Here is a 15,371-nt window from a genome sequence, read left to right as displayed (position 1 = left end):
GTGATGGTGGGGTTCAGAGATGTCAGCCAAGAAAGAATTCGTGAAGATGTCTTTGGTGCAAAAAGGTGATTTTATTAAAGCACGGGCACAGGACCCATAGGCAGAAAGAGCTTCACTGGGGATGTAAAGAGTGACTGATAATATACCTTCAGGTTGGGAAGGGGTTAGGGATAGCATAAGTCTCTAAGGAATTTTGGAAGCAAATTTCAAGGGCCTTGAGGGGCTAGCTGTTGTTAGGAAAATGTCATTTATCACTATTTAGTGAAACCTCAGTCATGAGACCCTTCAGGTGTTTCCCGGGGCCATATGCTTGGAGTATAATTGCGAACACATACTTGGGGGTTAAAGATAAAAGAGTTTGCAAAGGAGGAATGTGTTTAAGGAGACTCATAGGACCTGGTGGGGGGGGGGTCAGGATAATGTTAAGCTAAGATTCCCTTTAGCCCCTAGCAGATTGTCGTCATCCAGGCGATTGAGCTCCTAGAAGAAGGTCACTCTTCTAGGCTTATTTCCAGGACTCATCGCTGGGCTGTAGGCAGTAAAGGCATTTGATTTTCCATTTGCCTTAGTTTCCCACATCACCATGGCAGGCACTTAAAACCCTTACATCTTGATGAGGGTGATTCTAGGGCTCCAGGAAAAGGAGTCTATGGGTTTCTAGAGATTACGCTATGGATAACACTGTCTTTTTCTTACAGTTCACTAAGTGATCTATGAGCTGAAGGAGACTCCTGATCCGCATGACTGTGATCTCCACCAGTCCACCATTTGCTTTCTTTCCATTCCCTTGCTCTCAGGCGGCCAGGAGTGTCCGAGGAATATCACACACATCCCACTTGGGGTGGGTGGTGTTGTTAGCCTGTACTTTGTCCCCAGCCCGCTCCACGCTCCCTCATCACGTGCACGCGTAACATGATTTTAAATAATATCTTGATGAATTAAGGGACGTATGAGTCACTTTAAGGTTTGAATAACGAACGTCCTTCGCTGTGTAAAGTTGGACCCAGACCTATTATTCCACTTTTATAAATGAGGAAACTGGAGATCTGCTCTAAGGTACTTTAGTTAGCTCCCGGCGTAGTGTGAGTCAACTCTGTAAGGCAATCGGAAAATAAATGAAGATAGATGATGTAGAAGTCTTTGGCGGTCTATTACACCCTTCTGCACCTCCGGTAATATCCAGAATGTTCAGTTTGAGCCACCCTGATGCGTGATGATGACTAACCAGAACCCATAGTTCAGTATGGGGGAATATTGAGAAAGGAAAACCCCCATTTCATTTACAGTCTATCTGGAGAAAGTGAATAGAGGTCCTTACCCTGCAGGATACCATTCAGTCCCGCAAGCCCTGAATTACTACTCGGGTTAGAGTTGTAAGGAGGCATATACTGGCTAAATATAGGATGCTCTCAGTGCTAGTCAGTGGTGGGATTTGCTGCCTCCTGAGTTATTGAGTACCCTGTCGCTGCAGAAATCCATGCAAGGGCTGCACAGCCATTTGTCAGGAATGTTGGAGAGAAATTTTCTGTATTGGGTTCAACTGGATCTCCCCGCAGGTCCAGGCAAATGGTAAGGTTCTGTGATTCTAAATCCTGTCAAGGTCACGCAGTGATTGAAGACAGGTTGTACTTGTGAAAAATACAACTAGAGAAAAAGAGCTTTGCAAGAAAGGAAACACGACTTTTGAAGCTTCCTCAGAGGGGGAGTTTTTCACGGCCCATCTCCTGATATACGACAAAGAGGAACATACATCAGCAGAGATGAAGGGGGTCCAGTGGTTCCGAGGCACGAATGTGGGGTATCGAAGGCCAACAGCACAGGAAGAGATGCGCCGGGGTATGCTTCCTGACTTCTAATTAGGACACCTCGCCCCATCCTTGAAAAGAAATGCTAGTAGAGAAAGATATGACCGGAAGCAAGGTGGGAGTACCCGACCAGCACAAGGTTGTCTGCATGTTATCACCTGTCAACCACCCATGTTAGGGTAATTATTTATTTATTCACGCTTATAATATTCTTTTTTTTTCAATTTTTTAAAGGTTACTTATTTATTTTGAGAGAGAGAGATAAAGAGAGAGAGAAAACAAGTGGGGGAGGGGGAGAGAGGGGGAGAGGGAGAGACAATCCCAAGCAGGCTCCACACTGTCAGCACAAAGCCCGATGCAGGGCTCAAACTCACAGATCATGAGATTATGACTTGCTCCGAAGTCAGAGGCTTAACCAGATGAGCCACCCAAGCGCCCCAAGAGTAATTATTATATATAGTTCATGTTATATGCATATACGTAAGGGGGGGATGTGTAACACAAAATAATTGAGTGGGAAAGAAAGCTTCACTGTGGTGTCTGAAATTACTATTGAAGAATATCAGTTACTATTAGCTAAAGGAATTACTATCACTTCCATTAGCTACAAATAGATGCCATGACCAGATCTGGTCATGAGTTAGAGTAATAATCACTTACATTTATTGAGCACTTAGTTTAAGTGGAGCAGATTTCTGTGTAGGTGCTTGAAAGCCATGGAATAATCCCCCCCGTAACTCAGTGAAGCGGGTGCTATTATTGTCCCCATTTATAGCGAGGTGCTGGGACACAGGTAGGTGACATTCACAGAGTTTGTAGTGGAGCAGAAGAAAATGACACTGTATTGGTCTGGTCTGAAATCCCATGCTCTTGGTCATATGTCAGAACTCTTTCCAGGTAAGAATTGTCAGTGAAAAGTTAAAATCATGGAGGGGCACCTGGGTGGCTCAGTGGGGTAAGCGTCCAACTTCGGCTCAGGTCATGATCTCACGGTTTCTGAGTTCGAGCCCCACATTGGGCTCTGTGCTGACAGCTCGGAACCTGGAACCTGCTTCGGATTCTGTGACTCGCTCTCTCTCTGCCCCTCTCCTGCTCACGCTCTGTCTCTCTCTGTCTCAAAAATGAATAAATGTAAAAAAAATGTCTTTAAGTTAAAATCATGTTAAAGCTGATTCATTTTTTTTTTTAATTTTTTTCAACGTTTATTTATTTTTTTTTAATTTTTTTTCTTCAACATTTTTTATTTATTTTTGGGACAGAGAGAGACAGAGCATGAACGGGGGAGGGGCAGAGAGAGAGGGAGACACAGAATCGGAAACAGGCTCCAGGCTCTGAGCCATCAGCCCAGAGCCTGACGCGGGGCTCGAACTCACGGACCGCGAGATCGTGACCTGGCTGAAGTCGGACGCTTAACCGACTGCGCCACCCAGGCGCCCCAAAGCTGATTCATGTTTATTGAATGTAATCTTCTATGTTTTATACCAACTTCTTCCCTTTGATCTAGGGTTCCTCTTTTTATACACAGATTCCTCTTTTATAAATCTTCTCCTTGTTCCTTTTTTTAATGTTTGTGTATTTATTTTGAGAGTGAGGAAGAGAGTGAGCAGGGAAGGGGCAGAGAGAGAGAGGGAGAGAGGGAATCCCAAGTATGTTCCACACTGTCTAGTGTAGTGTGGGGCTTGAACCCATGAACTGTGAGATCATGACCTGAGCCAAAACCAAGAGTAGGATGCTTAACCAACTGAGCCACCCCAATGCCCCACTTCTCCTCATTCTTTACACCTCAACTCAGTTCCCATCTATTCCATGAATTTTTCATTCATTGCCTCCAAGAACGTACTTTTCTTCTTTCCATTGCAGTGACAATGGGCTTAGATTTTCTTCTATCACATATGACCTGTTTCTCCAAAGCCGAATGACGCTGTCTTCCATAATGACCAAATTAGAGTGTCTGTACCACTAAATAGGACCGAACCCTCTATTTCCCAGAAAAAGAAATTCATAATGATAGTGCAGGAATTCTGGCCACATCCGAGGACCACCAGACTCACGAGACCTTCCCTGAAAAGCTGATATCTCATGCACAATGTTGTGCTCCATATTATTTTCATGGAGATTCTCAATTACTATCACCACATGATAGAAGAGAAATATGATATATATTTCTTACTTCTTGTTTTTAAAGTTTATTTATTTCTTTTGAGAGAGAGAGAGAGAGAGAGAGAGTGAGAGAGAGAGAGAGAGAAAGAGAAAGGGCAGAGAGGAGGAGAGACAGAATCCCAACCAACTTTGGTGCTGTCAGCCCAGAGCCTGACACAGGACTTGATCCCATGACCCATGAGATCATGACCTGAGCCGAAATCCCGAGTTGGACGATTCATTGACTTAGCCACCCAGGCACCCCTCTATTTGTTACTTCTTGATTCCTTGCTGTGCCTTTACAATATATGCTGAGTGTGTATATTTCTAAAACAACAATAATATGGTTTCACCATTGAGACATTTAAGTTAAAAAAATGATAGAATAATAACATATCTAGTTGTTACTCCCTCCATGTGGCTGTCCGGGCCTTTCTCCCCATTGTTCTAGAAGCCCTGGGTGAAGTGAATTGTGTCTCCCGGAAATTCACACGTGGAAGCCCTAACACTCAACGTGACCATATTGGACATAGGACCCTTAGGAGGGGATTAAGGTTAAATGAGGTCATAAGAGTGAAGTCCTATTGCGTTAGGATTGGTGGCCTTGTAATAAGAGGAAAAGAGGGAGATTCTCCCCCTACTCACACAGACAGAAAGCCGTGTGAGGACATAGACAGAAGCAGCCATCTGCAAGTCAGGAAGAGAGCTCTCACCAGACCCGACCACGCCAGCACCCTGATCTTGAACTTGTCGCCCCCGGAATGGTGGCAAAGTAGATTTCTCTCGTTCAAGCCATTCAGTCGACAGTAGTTTTTGTGTGACAGCCCAGGCAGATGAAGACAAGCCCCTTTCAAGACCTCAGAAATAAATGCTTGTTGCTGACTTTGAGACCTGTCTGCTTCTGTTTTTCAGCACTTGTGAACACCCCTCGTGCCTAAAAGGCACTTTTGGTGCCTTTTATTGTTTTGTCTTTCCTTTTACTGTTTTATCTTTCTAGAGTGTTCAGGAAAATGTCAGATAGTTCCGTCTTAGGATATTTACTACCAATCGGCATGGGGAAGAGAAAAGTAAAAACAAAAATAGACCACATGGACGCGACCACCTTCCAGAATTCTTACAGCCCTTTCTTCTGCCGTGGAGACACCGTCTCAGTGTCTCGATCTGGAAGGAAAATGTGGTTCTTCTCCCCCTTGTAGAAGAGATTCCAACAATCCCTCCCAAGTATGCTACGGTTGCTAATGAAATGTCAACTTGTAGGTAACAAAGTGAAAATCAATTTTTTTTACATATGTTTATTTATATATTTATTTTTGGAAGAGAGAGAGTGCACTTGAGGGAGCGAGGGAGAGAGAGAGAGGGAGAGAGAGAATCCCACTAGGTGCACAGAGACAGGAAAGGAAGAGTAGGGAACCTGGAGCAGGGGCTTGAGCTCATGAATCACAAGATCATGACCTGAACAAAAGTCAGACGCTCAACCTACTGAGCTACCCAGGCGCCCCTAAATCAACTCCCTTCTTTCTTCTCATTGTCTCAGCTTCAGGTGTGAAGATGGCCACGAAAGTACTGTCTAACAGCCATTTACCTTCACTTTGTTTGTCTAGAAGGGAAATTTGCATTTTTGTGCACTCTCATCAGATCAGGAGCTAGTAACCTAGGCTTTTGTGCTGCCATGAACAGGCAAGTTTGAGAATGATCACCTTTCCAAGAAGACCAGACTGCTGGGCCGTTGTATTCTGTGTGCCCAGGGCACAGGTGGACACCAGACTTCCTTGTAGATCTCTGTATATATTTGATCTCAGTGGCCTATAAAATAACAACAATTTACTCCGCGTTCGCGTTGCTGGCCAAATCTACCGCAGATCACATGGGACTTCTTCGATGGGGTCTTATGCAAAGGAGCGCCCCTGACAAAGGTATGCCGTCCTGGGGCACAAGGGAAAAAAAATCCAGAGGCTCTTCTCTCCTCGGTAGTGATGTCTGTCACTTCTACTTGCAAAGCCAATCACAGATCCAAACCCAACCGCAGTGATGCGGAATAATCCCCTTCCCGAGGGCCTGAGCTCTGTAAATCCCCTGACAACTGGAAGTGTATGTATGGGCTCCCTGCGTGGGCAAGTCACAGGGACAGTAGCAGAAAACCAAGATGATATTGACTGCATGCATGTACCTACTCGTCATTAAATGACTTGCAAAACCATCTTGAAAAGGGTTATTTGTGGAACTTTCAAAAACAGTGGGATGCATTCTATGAAATGAATGAATGAATGAATGAATGAAATTTTATTCATTCGGTTTTCCTGTTTGTAGAAGTATCTGCACTGGAATCTTGAAGCTGTTGTAGGTTTTAGGTTTTGTAAATGATGTTACGGACATTTGAATTAAAGAGAATAAGATTATAAAATCATAGGAACAGAGACATTCTAATGTCTCAAGAGGAATAAAATTGCAGATATCAGTGTGAACTCAAGATCTGCAAAAAAGCATATGGATACTCTGAGATTGATACTGATATAGATACAGATAAAGATACCCGTAGGTCTACTCTTTAAAAGGGACAAAAAGCAGGGTGCCTGGGTGGCTCTGTCGGTTAAGTGTCCAGCTCTTGACCTTGGTTCTGGTCATGATCTCACGGTTCATGTGTTTGACACCCACATCGTGCTCTGTGCTGGCAGCATGTAGCCTGCTTGGGATTCTCTTCCTCCCTCTCTCTGCCCTTCCCCCACTCATATGCTCTGTATCTCTCTCTCTCTCAAAATACATAAATAAACTTAAAAAATATAGAACGGACGAAAAGCAATGTCCTGTCGCTAGCAGTGAACACATCAGCAGTAAATATTGGAGTCTATAAATACCATTTTCTACCAAATTGATCTCGGCTCCTTTGAGGATGGCTGCTTTCCAACTTGGGGGAAAGATAGCATCGTGTGGCCCTGGTGCATCTCGGATCACGAAGCAGAGGGACTGTCCAAGACTAACAAGATCATAGCAAAAGACATGGGATCCAGGTTGATGGAGTTCCCACAGGCAAAATTTGTGACAAGTTGAATATTTAAAAAATCGCAGCATCAAAACTCATTGAATTACTGAAAATCCATGAAAAATCATGGAACGAGAGACTAATAGCTCCATGGGAACTTCTGTCTAATCAGTAAGGCAGGGTGAGAGGCATCCTTGGGCCATATGAAGTAACGCCCTGTATATTCGTCCCTTGTGCAATTGTCCAACATGCCTTAGCTTTGCTCATAAATATGGCACAGGTTGTGTCAAAAAAAGAGCTAGAGGACAGTGATGCTTCGTGGACCACTTCCCATGTGTCTACTTTCTGCCCTCTATGGTTACGAGAGGGCGCACCCACTCCGGTTTGATTCTCTTCCAGCTACCAGAACCATCAGCCATGAGTCTAGTCGTTATTCAGTAGCAACCAAAAACATACTTTTGACCAGACGAGGAGAACATTGGTTAGTGATAGATATTATTTCACTTACATCATCGATTTTAAATAACTTTAGGTTTTCACAAAAGCATAAAATAAACTTCTTACGAGAACATTTGAGTCTGGCGAAGGTTGTCTACGTATATACTTTGTGAATTAGCAGAAATATCATCTATAGCATTTCTGGGTCTCACTGTCCCCAGAGAGAAGCTCCTGGCTTAGCTTCTTAAGTGCCCACTGTACTGTCACATAGGGACAGAGGGTAGCTGCATGTGTGAGAAGCACAGCATAATGTACACAGTTGTTGAATCACCATGCTGTGCACCTGAAATTAATTTGACACTGTGTGTCAGCTATATGCAAATTAAAAAAAAACTTTGAAAAAGACATAGGAGGGGTGCCTGCGTGGCCCTGTGTGCTGAGTGTCTAACTCTTGGTTTCAGCTCAGGTCACGATCTCAAGGTTGGTGAGTTTGAGCCCGGCGTCGCGCTCTGTGGGCTGACAGCTCAGAGCCTGGAGCCTGCATGGGATTCTGTGTCTCCCTCTCTCTCTGCCCCTCCCCTGCTCACACTCTGTCTCTCTACCTCTCAAAAATAAATATACGTTAAAAAATTATTTTTAATAAAAAAATACTGAAGCACTTGGAGATAGATTGACAAAAAAGGAAACAATGTGTGTGCCGTGCATGTTGAGCTGTCTGTAATGAAGGCAAGGAGGAGGCTGTACTCAGATCAGTCTGTGCTACGAAACCGGGAGCTGACAGCTATGTACATACAGAAAAACGGGCGACCCCGAACAGTGCGGACTGGCTCACGCACCACAATTTTGGCCTCCTCTGGGGTGAGTTCTTGTCCAATGAGGGACACAAAAAGATAAACTGCATTTCCTACCCCGCTTTGCAGGTTGATTTCGGGATCGACACCCCGTTGGTGGCCTCAAAGCGCTGGATGAGGTTTGCATGGCTGAACAAGTTCGAGGCCCTCTCCAGGCTGTTCTCCGCTGGCAAGTGAGGCCACAGAGATGCGACTGTCCAGCAGTGGAGGGGCCACTCTGAGCACAGAAGGGGGAGCCACCTGTTTCCAGTGGGCGGAGGTAGGGGGCAAGGGGGAGGAAGGCATCACTCCTGTGGGGTCAAGCTCAGGAACACGCAGCTCCAAGTGACTGCCCCTGCCCGCCCCCACCCCCACCCCCGCAGTCCTCCAGGAACCTCCTAGACACCAGATTCCACGTTCAGCCCACTCCGCTGAAAACACAGGGTGCTTTCTGCTTTCTGCGCTAAAACTGTATGTGATCTGGCGGCTAACCCTCTTCTACAATCGTGTAAGTAGAGATGGCAGAAACCTTGACTTGGGAACTAGGTCAGTCTCTGAAGTGTTTCGCGTTTTTTGTTACAACAAAGCAAGCCAACAAATCATCTCAGGCAGAAAACGAGCTTCCCAGGACTCTGTGTCTGAGAACCAAGTGGCTTCTCTTGTGAATCACAAGCTAAACTGTGCACGCGTCTGCTCAGGTGGGAGCCACAGGGAGTAGGGCAGGGAGTCCAGGCGATGTCCCCGCTGTGCCCAAGCTGCAGAGGGAGGGGACCTCGGCCTCACCGAAAATACGGGGGATAAGACATGGAAGGCAGGTGCAGGAAAGGAAAAGAGTGTCCTGAGGAGAAGAAAAATAAATTTGAACCTGGAGCCGGTACTTTAGGTTCCAGAGAAAGGAGCAAGAAAAGGAAATCTGGAAGCGAAAACCTCTCATGAGCATCAAGTAAGCTGCTATTGCAAATCGGATCAATACAGAGGAAGGCAACTGAAACCTCTCCTGAGTTGTAAAAGCAAAGGATGTAGAAGAGAAAATTGTGAAAGAGGAGGAATTAAAACGGAAGACAGAGAAGATATATGCTAATTAAAGTACGTTCCAAAGGAAGATACAATGTACATTTGAAAGTATAGTTGTCTAAGATATAAAGTTTTCATAGAACCTTTCATCTGAGTATCTTATCGGTTCTCAGAAAACACAAGCGCCGTAGAAAAATCTCTGAAAATGCTCAGAAACACAGGGAGGGCAGCGGGCCTAACATTAGAAAGAGTGTGTGGTTGTGTCCAAAACTGTGAAGGATCCTGGGGCGTCTGGGTGGCTCAGCCGGTTAAGCGTCCATGATCATGTCACGATCTCGCGGTTTGTGGGTTCGAGCCCCGTGTCAGGCTCTGTGCTGACAGCTCAGAGCCTGGCGCCTGCTTTGGATTCTGTGCCTCCCTTTCTCTCTCTGCCCCTCCCCTGCTCATAATGTGCTTCTTTCTCTCTCTCTCAAAAATAAATAAACATTTTTTTAAAAGTATTGAAGGATCCTGAAAATCTTCGAGAGCCAACTGACAAGTCAACACAATGTTTTTATAAATATAAATTATTATAGTAGGAAACAAGTTTGATAATTATTCAGAGATAAAAGCTATCAAAACAAACTTCAAAAGTTTTAAAGCTAAAATAAAGAGAACAGTAAATGATAATCTGGCCTGCCAAATATTCACATCCACCATACATCTGCTATAATGCAAATATAAGAACAAAAAATCTGTGAACGGGACAGAAAGGGCTAAGCTACATCACTGCAGGTATTCGCACACGACAAGGACAAGGACACTTTGCATATGACCAAGGGGCCTTGGTTTTAGGGTGGGTATCTTCCAGAAAATTTTTCTTAAAAATAGTAACTTCCTCCATATTATAAAACAAATAGCTCAAAGTAGTCTAAAGAAGCTGATATATGAAACTATTCCAGAAATAAGAAAAAATACTTTAAACATCTTTCACTCTTGTTGGGAAATCCTTCCTCATCAAGAAATGAAAGCTAAAAATCATGAATATAATTGCCAGATATATTTGATTAAAATATTAAGATGTAATAAAAAATGTAAGTGGTTAAACAAGGGATCACCTTTGTTTTTATTATTTATTATTATTTACTATAGAGAGAAAGAGGGTGTGAGTAGGGGAGAGGGGCAGAAGGAGAGAGAGAGAGAGAGAGAGAGAGAGAGAGAGAGAGAGAGAGAATCTTAAGCATGCTCCACGTTCAGCATGGAGCCCCATGCAGGGCTCAATCCCATGACCTCTGTATTGTTACCTGAGCCAAAATCAAGAGTCAGACACTCAACTGACTGAGCCGTGCAGGCGCTCCAAGGGATCATTTTTAGAGAACAGATTAAGTGTATATAGTCACCAAAAGGTGATTGCTGATTATATACATGAGCCTCCTCTACTCAGGAACCATATGATCAACACTTAACAACAGGAGAGGGTAGGAACAGACCTGTAGACAAATGTTGGCTTTGACACTAGTTCAAGGTTTACGGGGAAAGGGCTACTGGGCCATGCCAGTTCTTAGAGATTGGGGTCCCATGGGAGGGGCTGCCAAAGCATCAGGATACGCCTGGGAGTTTGGGCCAATCGTTTGTACCAGAATTTTCTCTGTGTTGAAACAACAGTCCCAATTCAAGTGGGCAGTGCCCCCAAATCAATGGAAACACGGGAATAAATCAACAGACCTATTAACCGGTAAAAACCAATGCAAATTCTTAGCTTGACTCTTAAGATCATAATTGAAATCACTGCAGAAATAAGTTACCATTTGTTAGCCTGTCAGTCTTACCAAGATGAAAGAAAATATGGTGAGGCTGTACCTGGGCATTTTATACTTGGTAAAAAGTGGATCTAGTGATTCTACTCTTTTAAGGTAAATTTGAAAAGACTCCTTAAATTCACACACATATACATATACACACACTTCGCATTTGAATATCTATTGATTTATCAGTCTAACCTTTAGAAACCGATGTTACAACAAGCAAATCACAAGTATATCGAGCTACAGTGCAAGGGCATGAAGTTATAGCATTGCGGAACAAAGATTTTAACAGCCATCCAGCTGCCCAACCATATGAAACTGGTCAAGTGTGCCGCTCACTTATCTGATTTGACGTCATCCTTACAGCTTGCATAGTCCAACATAGATACAATCCGCATGAGCTGGAAAGATGTGCATATAACACCCAAACCGACAAAAAGCACACATGGGTATTACACACACCCATAAACATGGCATTAGAAACAAAGAGTAGCAAAAGACCGTCTTGTAAAAAGGATGTAAGAGAGTTAAAATACGTATAAAACCTCAGAAGCTAGAAATAATGGAACACATTAAGCCTTGAAAAAAAGTAAAATGAACGAATAGCAGAGTTAAAAACGAACAGTTTTCAAATGGAAAACAACCCTTGTTATATTAACTTAAACAAGCAAACAAATAAAGAAACAATGCCTAGGAAATCTGACGTAGGGCAAAAAGAAAAAAAAAATATATATATATATGGGAAAGAGAGAGAGAGAATTTTCTGTGCAAGACCCAAAACCCAGTGATCATAGATAAAATCCAATTTTACAAAATAACCTTTTACTGGATATGAACAAATCTACACTAAATAAAATGATAAAATAATATCAGGGAGAAACGATTCACAGCATATTTAACATTGATATTCCCCATTATCGGCAAGGTAGAGAGAAAGAGGTCATCACGTTAGTGCTGGCGAGACTAAAAATTAGTAGGAAATTTTTAGACATGTTTGATGTGATCTGGGTTTAAAATATATACATCATTTGATTCCTCAATTCTTTCCCTATGGATCCATATTATAGAAAAACTCACGTAATGTATTTATTGAAGAATATTCTTTACAGTAATTTGTCATAAGGGCGAATGTCTAAATAGGGATGGCCTTGCATCATTAGGAAGAATGAAGCACATCCATAACTGTATGAAGGAAATCTCTACAGCTCTCCTGTCCACAGTAGGACAACCTTGGCCTAGCCCTTCCCTAACTTTCCAGCAGGGAGGAAGAGACCCCAAGTATCGATTGGGTCACTCGGTTTTATTGCTGCCATCACAAATTACTACAGACTTTACAACTGAAACAACAAAATGTATTATCTCACAGTCCCGTAGGTCGGGAGTCCTGGTTCCCTGGGCTGGTTCTGTGCTTTGGGTCTCACCCCGATTTATTACCAAAATCAAGTTGTTTGTCGTCGCGTTCAGAGAGGCTGTGGGAAGAATCTGCCTCCGAGCTCATGCCCATCCTTTGCAGAAACCAGATCCTCCAAGGACTGACGTTGCCATTTCCTTTGTCCCTGGGAGCCCCTCTAGGGTCCTTGGACCCCCTGCGTCACAGAGCTGGCACTGGGTCTTCGAGTTCTTCCCAGGCTGAACCCCTCTTCTGCCCTCCTCCTGCTTGGAAAGGGTCCTGTCATTACATTGGGGCCCGATAGATAATCTCTGCTTTAAGGTCACCTGATGAGTGAACGTAACATCTGTAAAGTCTCCTTTCAGAAGCAACTGGATTCCTATTTCGTTGAATGACCAAGGGGCAGAATTTTGGAGGAAGGAGGCATATTTAGATGTCTGCCTACCAGACCCATTAACACAAGGAAACCCTGTCCCCAAGCCTCGGAACGCTTGTTCCTTGCTCCCTTCTGAGTTCTATATGGGTTTTATCTGCCAACTGGCAAAGAGGCCGGCTTTTCTGGCCTTTTGAAACAGGTAGCTTTTACTCCCTACATCTCCTACTTCCGCACGGCATTCATTGGCTAACTTGCCATTATTACGCTCCTTCATCCAAACACTGTCATAAGTGGGCTCGGGACCTTCTCCTGAAAGATGGACCAGCCAGTAGCATTGACCTAATGCTCCTGGTCCTGATTCAAAGATCCTGAAGTCAGCGTGCATGGCTATACTTATAGGAAATAGGGCTCACCATTTTTATCCATGTACGTGGCCAGAAATACCACTCGCTTACATTGGAATGAAGGTCGAGTTTTTCATTTTTTTTTTGATGTTTATTTATTTTTTGAGAGGCAGATAGAGCGTGAGTGGGGGACGGGCAGAGAGAGAGAGGGAGACACAGAATCTGGAACAGGCTCCAGGCTCCGAGCTGTCGGCACAGAGCCCGACGCGGGGCTCGAACCCATGAACCGCGAGATCATGACCTGAGCCGAAGTCGGATGCTCAACCGACTGAGCCACCCAGGGGCCCCTCATTTATTTATTTATTTTGAGAGAATGGGAGAGAGGGGGAGAGAGAGAGAATTTTCAAAAGGCTCCATGCCTAGCGTGGAGCCCAACACAGCTGGATCCCACGACCAGGAGATCATGACTAGACATCAAGAGTCAGACGCTTAACCCACTGAGCCTTCCAGGCGCCCCTGTTTTGCTGTGTTTTGTTTCAATATTTTCTCATTCTATTCTCAGTGGGGGCTGAACTAGCAGTAGGCCCAAAACGTCGTTGGAATAAAGCAGGCGGTGATTTTCATACAGGCATCGTTCTGCACGAAGTAGGTCAGGGAGGGCATGTTTCCCACGAGGAATAAAGGGCAGAGGACATCTGTCAGCACATACGTGGAAGAAACAAGTGGCTGCACAGGATAAAGAAGCCCACTCTGAGTCCATGAGGCTTTTCTCGGTACTTCGAAAACACAAACGGAGCGATGCTGGGCACAGAACGCCTGGTCGATGCATGGTTTGCACAGACCCACATGGTACCAGAACTCAGTTCATGATTACAGATCACTGTTAATTGACCACATGTGGCTGGACTCTGGTGACTTGGAGGGTACACGACATCTCGGCGTCCCTGGGGATGGGGCCGTGTCAGCAGTCTCCCCTACTTTCTCAGACACCCCCTCACCCCCCAGTCCTTGGGGTGGTTTCCTGCGGACCTGTGGATGCGGCCCTGTGTGGACACGGGCTGCCGGTAGCTTGTGGAAATCTGATTCAGGGATTCGGGGACTTTGTAAAGGTGACGGGTAGGATTCACAAGTGGCAGGGATGGCTTCGTCTGTGCCACTCTTTTCCTGGTAAGGGGTTGTTTCCGGAACGGGCTGGACAGGCAGGGGCTGTATTTCTCAGCTTGTCTTCCCCCGACATGGAATCACTTGACCCATAAAAAGCAACATCCGTGCTGTGGTGCGGGCACTCGTGGGGTATGTCTCCTCCCCCACCTGCTGGACGGCAGGGCCCTGGGGTGGGGGTGGGGGTGGGGATGAAGGTGGAACTTCGAATGCCCATCTGGAAAACAGTGGCCATCTGGCTGGGGGTATCATCCACCCATGAGACATTTTATTGCATTAAGTCAATAAAAATTGGGGTTTACAAATACAAGTTTAATGGAGGTGTAGATGGGGCTACAAATGCTTGCTTTTTTTTATGTTTATTTATTTTTGAGAGGGAGACAGAGAGAGAGAGAGAGAGAGAGAGGAGAAGGGGCAGAGAGAGAGGGAGACACAGAATCCGAAGCAGGCTCCAGCCTCCGAGCTGTCAGCACAGAGCCAGACGTGGGGCTCGAACTCATGAACTATGAGATGATGACCTGAGCCAAAGTGGGATGCTTAACTGACTGAGCCACCCAGGGGCCCCACACTTTTTTTTTAATGTTTATTTGTTTATTTTGAGAGAGAGAGAAAAAAAAGAGAGATGGGGAGGGGCAGAGAGAGAGAGAGAGAGAGTACCAAGCAGGCTCCATGCTGCCAGCACAGAGCCTGAGGTGGGACTCGATCTCAAGAACCCTGCGATTGTGACCTGAACTGACATCAAGAGTGGGATGCCTAACGGACTGCGCCTCCCGGACGTCCCAGGGGCTACAAACGCTGCTGCGGAAGAAAGCATAGGTTTTAGATACTCTGAACTGTAACACTGTGTGACCGTCACACGTCCTCAAGTTCCAGCCTGATTGTCTTCATTTCAACCCCACAGAGTCCAGGGAGGAAAAGCCTGGCAGGGCAGGAAACACGCGCGCCGATGCGTCTCTGCATAACCGCTAATTATTTTAAACCTCACACGTTTATTTTTGAACAGCATATTGGCAGAATAAATATTTCACCGGAATACTGTTTCTTCTTTAACCAAGTGGCTTTCAGCCGATTTGTAAACGGCTATGCAAACAGAAAATGATTTGCTCTCCAGAA

The 15,371-nt window shown here is 44.8% G+C and overlaps 1 pseudogene; it reads right to left on the bottom strand.

Moving 5' to 3' along the window:
• Positions 1–12,491, bottom strand: part of LOC101086213 — a 160,790-nt pseudogene extending 148,299 nt beyond the window's left edge.
• Between the last annotated feature and the right edge of the window lie 2,880 nt (positions 12,492–15,371).

Source organism: Felis catus, chromosome A2 (assembly GCF_018350175.1).
Source record: "Felis catus isolate Fca126 chromosome A2, F.catus_Fca126_mat1.0, whole genome shotgun sequence".
Classification (NCBI taxonomy): Eukaryota; Metazoa; Chordata; class Mammalia; order Carnivora; family Felidae; genus Felis; species Felis catus.
This window is presented reverse-complemented; position numbering and strand designations above follow the sequence as displayed.